The sequence below is a fragment of the Mobula birostris genome, chromosome 10, assembly GCF_030028105.1.
Source record: "Mobula birostris isolate sMobBir1 chromosome 10, sMobBir1.hap1, whole genome shotgun sequence".
Taxonomy (NCBI): domain Eukaryota; kingdom Metazoa; phylum Chordata; class Chondrichthyes; order Myliobatiformes; family Myliobatidae; genus Mobula; species Mobula birostris.
Window position 1 is genome coordinate 96,984,550 of NC_092379.1, and position 7,799 is coordinate 96,992,348.

A 7,799-nucleotide genomic window follows, 5' to 3' on the forward strand; every position below is an offset into this window, starting at 1 on the left:
GTTTAACAAAGGTAAAACTCATTGTCTATGGTACAGTATATCACAGCAAGTGATGATGTCACCTCCAGTTTCACCGCGTCTTGTGGGTAACTTCTGGTTCGGAGAAAGAGAAAAGGTGGGGTCCCACGTGTGCAACATGAACATGAAAAGCTCGGTTTCTACCCTCAAAAAAACATTACAGAAGCAACGCGGTAAGTTCATATGACAGTAGGACATGTTGAAGTAAAACTATGAAGGCGGATTCTGTTAAAGGAAGCGACAGTTGCAGTGTGGCAGCTTTTCAATTTCAAATGCAGGGTTGGCTCAAGCCTGACGGCGGTTTGACGCGACCCCCTCCCTCCCCTGGACAGCTGAAGACATTCGCTAAAGAAAAGAGCATGCGTGGTCTCCAGCATGAAACAGACACTGTATATGTTTGTATTATTTTATCAACAGTTTTCACCATACGATGTTAATGTGGAAGAGTGAACAGTAAATGATTGACCTTACTACGACTCCGTCTTCATTGGCTCCGGTTTAACTTGGTGTTTAATCAGGGTTTCAACACACTGCACAAGAACACTACAAACAGCATCAAAGACTTGTTCCGGCACCAGATTTTCATGATCAGCAAATGCTTTAAAAATTTAATGCCGTGTTTTTCCTTAAAATTCTGTACCCAGCCTGCTGAATATTCACAAGTACCTTCAATTTTCAGTTTGTTGTGTTAAATCTTTGCTAATTTCATCATCAGCATACCATTCAACGGCATATGTTCACTCCAACACAGACGATACACAGTCAAGATCTTCATTTTTTGTTTTATGCAGTGCTTTCTTATTTTTCATTAACTTCTGTTTACATATGTGAGGTCACTGCTCAGAACTGGCTGTGAGGCACAGAGATCTGCACATCGCCTGGGAACCATCTAAGCACCTGTGAAATTTTCCATTTGTAACAACATGTGAGAGTTAAAAAAAAATTCAGATCTCAGAGGTTTTCAGATAAGGGGTACTCCACGTGTATCAATATATAACATGTAAAAATATGTCTTTTTTTCCAACATATCTGATGCAATACTTAAATAAATACAAATTCTAGATGTAGACCCCTACATATACTTTACCTAGATGCACATCAGAGTTTGAGGTGCACTCAGAAGTTATGTGCTGAGGGCCAATCCTATTGTTGACAAGGATGATAATTAAACAGGAAATTATGGTGATTCATACATACTGTAACTGTTAGTTTACTCAATTATCTGAGGTTACAGTTGAAGTCAGAAGTTTACATACGCTTCGGGTGAAGTCACTAAAACTCATTGTTTAACCACTCCACAGATTTCATATTAGTAAACTTTGGTTTTGGCAAGATGTTGAGGACATCCAATTTGTGCATGACATGAGTAATTTTTCCAACAGTTGTTTACAGACATATTATTTCACTTTTAATTGATTATAGCACAATTCCAGTGGGTCAGAAGTTTACAAACAAAATCAAAAGAAATCAGCCAAGACCTTAGGAAAAAAAATTGTGGACCTCCACAAGTCTGGTTCATCCTTGGGAGCAATTTCCAAATGCCTGAAGGTACCATGTTCATCTGTACAAACAATAGTACGCAAGTATAAACACCATGGGACCACACAGCTATCATACCGCTCAGGAAGGAGAGGCATTCTGTCTCCTAGAGATGAATATACTTTGGCTCGAAAAGTGCAAATCAATCCCAGAACAACAGCAAAGGACCTTGTGAAGATGCTGGAGGAAACAGGTAGACAAGTATCTATATCCACAGTAAAACGAGTCCTATATCGACATAACCTGAAAGGCTGCTCAGCAAGGAAGAAGCCACTGCTCCAAAACCACCATAAAAAAGCCAGACTACAGTTTGCAAGTGCACATGGAGACAAAGATCTTACTTTTTGGAGAAATGTCCTCTGGTCTGATGAAACAGAAATTGAACTGTTTGACCATAATGACCATCGTTATGTTTGGAGGATTAAGGGTGAGGCTTGCAAGCCAAAGAATACCATCCCAACCAAGAAACATGGGGGTGGCAGCAACATGTTGTGGGGGAGCTTTGCTGCAGGAGGGACTGGTGCACTTCACAAAATAGATGGCATCATGAGGAAGGAAGATTATGTGGATATATTGAAGCAACATCTCAAGACATCAGCCAGGAAGTTAAAGCTCGGTCACAAATGTGTCTTCCAAATGGACAATGACCCCAAGCATACCTCCAAAGTTGTGGCAAAATTGCTTAAGGACAACAAAGTCAAGATATTGGAGTGGCCATCACAAAGCCCTGACCTCAATCCGACAGAAAATTTGTGGGCAGAACTGAAAAAGCGTGTGTGAGTAAGGAGGCCTACAAACCTGACTCAGTTACACCAGTTCTGTCTGGAGGAATGGAACAAAATTCCAGCAACTTATTGTGAGAAGCTTGTGGAAGGTAACCCAAAACATTTGACCCAAGTTAAACAATTTAAAGGCAATGCTACCAAATACTGATAAAGTGTATGTAAACACGTAACCCACTGGGAATGTGATGAAAGAAATAAAAGCTGAAATAAATCATTCTCTCTACTATTATTCTGACATTTCACATTCTTAAAATAAATTAGTGATCCTAACTGACCTAAGACAGGGAATGTTTTCTGGGATTAAATGTCAGGAATTGTGAAAAACTGAGTTTAAATGTATTTGGCTAAGGTGTATGTACACTTCTGACTTCAACTGTACGTTGTCCATTTTGGATGCAGCTTTTGGTAAATAATTGGCATTAAGAAAACTAATTACACTATTGTGTTAGCTAAACCTGTCAGTTTATTGCAGAATGCATAGAAGTCTCATGATTTGTGGAGACATTTTTAAATTAAACCTGTTGCAGAATATCTGAAGCTCTCTTACAACATTCTCATGCTGTGAGTGGATGACTTAAACATGTAGAAAGCAAGACAAATCTCCTACACAAAATGTGAAATTTAAAACATTAGCAAAACAATGTATTTTAAGTAAATTGAAATCCTTGGTAAAGATGCATAAGGAGATGGTTGGATTAAATTTATCTTATACAGGGATTTTGGCAGGTCACAGAAATTTATTTGTTCCAGTCATTTTGAACTTAAACAACACAATTAGAAATTTTGACTCCTACAATTGCTTTTGCCTATCCCATACATTCTGCTGCCTTCCCTTCTGTTACTCAAATGAGGTGACCATACTGTTCTAAAACTTGGTTCATTACCAGCTGAGTTCCAATGAGTCCGATGAGTCAGCAGCCAGAAGTCATGGTACATATTGGTACCAACGAAATAGGTAGAAAAAGGGAGGAGGTCCTGAAAAGAGAATACAGAGAGTTAGGAAGGAAGCTGAAGAGACCTCAAGGGTAGTAAATTTGGGATTACTGCCTGTGCCACATGACAGTGATGATAGGAATAGAATGAGGTGGCAGATGAATGTGTGGCTGAGGAATTGGAGCATGGGGTCAGGGATTCAGAACTCTGGATAATCAGGACCTCTTCTAGGGCAGGTATGACCTGTACAAAAGGGACAGGTTGCACTCGAATCCAAGGGGGATCAATATTCTTGCAGGCAGGTTTACTAGAGCTGTTAGGAATGGTTTAAACTAATATGGTAAGGGGATGGGAACCAGTATGATAGAGCCAGGGCCAGATTTAGTGGGGCGGGGGCCCTGGGCTGGAGGCTCTGATGGGCCCCTGCCGACACCATAAGATGCTGCTGTACCAAGCAAAAAAAGGCAAGATCTATGTGTGCAACATCTGTGCTTGAATCGGTGCTAGTAGAAATGTATTTGGCCATTTTGACTTCACTGATGATCTCTGACAGAACTCAATCACTCATGAGCTCAATAAACTCCTCACATGTTTTAGGTGAAAGATATGAAGGGGTGCCTGATCATACATTTCCAAATTTCTGTATGTGCGCCTTCAAAAACGGGTCAAACTCACGTATTACCTCTAGAATGCCCATGCAGTTGCCGTTATCAGGCCTGCCAAATATGTCACTGGAGCCCCGGATAGCCAGTCCCCTCTCGACCTAAAACTTCACAACCGCCACCACTCTTCTCAATACGTCAGTCCAGTAGACACATTCTGACTCGAACTGTTTTTGCAGTTCTGTATCTATTCTTCCGCTGTCAGACGCTAGTGTAACGTAGGTCAGTATCGTTTTCTGTGGTGTTCGCTATTTTCATGCTCTCCTATGCGCTCAGCGGCATGTTTCCAGTCACTGAAGCCAGTTTCGAAGATGCACTGACAGTTACCATCACTGAAGAAGCGGCATGCAAAACAAAACACACGGCCAGTGGAGGGGGAGTATAAGAGCCATTGCCTTGATATGTACTCACCATTTACAATGTTGCGTTTGAAGTGAAATTTGGAGAAAAAACGTCTCTGCTGTTTGTGCACTCGTTCTGAAGCTTTGATATCCACATCCTTATTCTGGCAGGACTCCGGCCCTTTCTTAGCCCAGTACGCTCGGACTGAATCGTCTTACATTTCCTTTCCCCAGCGAGCAGGATCAGTGCTGTAAGGATCCTCAGTAGTGGTAACTTTAACATTAATGGCGGCCTGACTTGGTTGTTCAGAGGCCTCTGTGGTCGGAAATCCCAAAGTCATGCTCTCTGCCCCTTCAACCTTAGCTGCTGACTGTGGCAAGGACGGTGGTCCTGTGCTAACGCTGGTGCCAGCACTAGCTGTTGAACAAGTCTCCATCTGTCCACCAGTCTCAGACTATGACAAGAACGATGATACTGCTGCACCATCGAGAACAGGTTTAAAAATTTCTGTCAATTTCAATGTCTTTTTTAATGCTTCTTTCTCACGGTCCTCTTTTTCTTGTTTCTGTTTTTCTTTTCGGTGCTCCACTCTCGTATTTTTTTTTTGTCCACCATGATGGCAGCAACCTATTTTGGGCCCCTCTGCAGCTCTGGCCCCTGGGCTGCAGCCAAGCCTAGCCCTGCCTGAAGTCCAGCCCTGAATAAAGCTGAAGGTTAGCCAGCAGATTTCCAAGTAGATGATGGGTGTAACATGAATGTAAGGAAGGACAAGCCAATGATTGAGTACAAATGCAGACAGAGCAAAGAGTTAAGTTGTACAACAAAGGCAACATTGAAAAGGGCTAAGAATGCAGGACTGAAGGGAGCTGTATTTAAATGCGCGTAGCATTCAGAGTAAGGTGGATGAACGTGTGGCGCAATTACAGATTGGTCAGAATGATGTGGGCATAACTGAGGCATAGCTGAAAGAAGGCCACAGTTGGGAGCTTAACATCAAAGGATATATATACTTTGTATGAGATGACAGGAAGGAAGACATAGATGGGGGTGTGGCTCTGTTCATAAGAGATGGAATTACATCTTTAGAAAGAGGTAAGATAGGGTCAGAGAATGTTGAAACTTTGTTGATGGAGTTAAGAAACTGCAAGGATAATAAAAACACTATGGGAGTCATATATTGGCCTCCAAATAGTAGCCAAGATGTGGGGTTGAGATTGCAAAGGGAGCTGGAAAAGACGTAATAAGGGTAATGTCACACTTGTAATAGGCAACTAAAATAAGCAAAGCGGATTGGGAAAATCAGGTTGGTGTTGGATCGCAAGAGAGGGAATTTGTTGAATGTCTATGAGATGGCTTTTTAGAGCAGCTTGTGCTTGAGCCTACATGAGGAAAGGCTATCTTAGATTGGATGCTATGTAATAACCCAGATCTTATGAGGGAAGTTAATGTAAGGGAACCCTTAGGAGGCAGTGTTCATAATATGATTGAATTCATACTGCAATTTGAGAGGGAGAAGTATAAGTCACATGTATCAGTATCGCAAAGGGAATTACAGAGGCATGACAAAGGAGCTTGCCCAGGTGGATTGGAGAAGGATACTGGCAGGGATGATAGCAGAGCAGAGGTGGCTGAAGTTTCTGGGAATAGTTCACAAAGCGCAGGATAAATATGTCCCACAGAAGTTGTTCTCAAATGGCAGGGGTAGGCAACTGTAGCTGACAAAAGAAGTTAATGACGGCATAAAAACCGAGGAAAGGGCATATAAAGTAGCAAAAGTGAGTGGGAAGTTGGATGATTGAGAAGCTTTTAAAATCCAACAAAAGGCAACTAAAAATACCATAAGAAGGGAAAAAATTAAATATGAGGGCTAACTAGCCAGGATGCTAGAAGTATTTTCAGCTATATAATGAGTAAAAGTGAGCTGAGAGTTGACCACTGGAAAATGATGCTGGTGAGGGAGTAATGGGGGACAAAGAAATGGCAGATGAAGTTAATGTGCACTTTGCATCTGTCTTCACTGTCGAAGACACTAGCAGCGTGCAGAGGTCCATGTGTGTTAGGGAGCAGGAGTGAGTGCCATTGCTATTACAAAGGAAAAAGTGCAGGGCAAACTCAAAGATCTTAAGGTGGATAAGTTATCTGGACCAGATGGACTACATCCCAGAGTCCTGAGAGAGGTTGCTGAAGAGATAATGGATGCATTGGTCATGATCTTTCAAGAATCACTTGATTCTGGCATGGTCCCAGAGAACTGGAAGATTGCAAATGTCACTCCACTCTTTAAGAAAGAAGGAAGGCAAAAGAAAGGAAATTATAGGCCAGTTAGCCTATTGTGGATGAGGTTTTCGGGTACTTGGAGACTAATGATAAAATGGCCCTTGTGGCTAGGGGGATCACAGGGTATGGAGGGAAGGCTGGTGCGGGGTTCTGAGTTAGATGATCAGCCATGATCATAATAAATGGCGGTGCAGGCTCGAAGGGCCGAATGGCCTACTCCTGCACCTATTTTCTATGTTTCTATGTAAGTCAAAGTCAGCATGGCTTCTGTAAAGGGAAATCTTACCTGACAAATCTGATAGAGCTCTTCGTGGAAGTAACAAGCAGGGTGGACAAAGGAGAGGCAGTGGATGTCATTTACTTGGACTTTCAGAAGCATTTGATAAAGTGCCTCACATGAGGCTGCTTATTTTAAGACCTTAAGACATAGGAGCAGAATTAAGCCATTCAGTCCGTCATGTCTGCCCCGCCATTTCATCATGGCTGATCCCAGATTCTATTCAACCCCATACACCTGCCCTCTCACCATATCCCTTGTTGCCCTGACCAGTCAGGAATCTATCAACTTCCACCTTAAATATACCCACAGACTTGGCCTCCACCGAAGTCTTCTTTTATTTAAGTGCAATCATGAACAATAGCCAGATCAGAAATGCTGATCAAGTCAACTAGTTCTCAAAGAGAACTCTGATACACCAGTCAGATGGTTCACTACTGCTCAGCGATAAAACACAAAAAAAATCATGTGTATAATTACAAAACATTAAAGAATAGTAGAAATACTGGAATCATGATGATCATGATGAAGTCTGCCGGAGAGAGACATTTATACACATGCTGTCCTCCATAATTCAAAGAGATTGAAGTTTAAGGTTGCAGGGTGACAAAACGTGGCGGGAGCACTTTGAACTAAAAACTAATCCCTACCGAGAGAAAACTGCACCTGTTCTTTCCGCACTGTTCTCGAGCAGTTTAAGGACTAAGTCCAGCTGGAACATAACTCACAAGTGCTCTTGAAAGTCAGGTATAACCCTACCTACCAACAACCAAGCAACACACATAAAAGTTGCTGGTGAACGCAGCAGGCCAGGTAGCATCTATAGGAAGAGGTACAGTCGACGTTTCGGGCCGAGACGTCAACTGTACCTCTTCCTATAGATGCTGCCTGGCCTGCTGCGTACACCAGCAACTTTTATGTGTGTTGCTTGAAATTCCAGCATCTGCAGATTTCCTCGTGTTTACC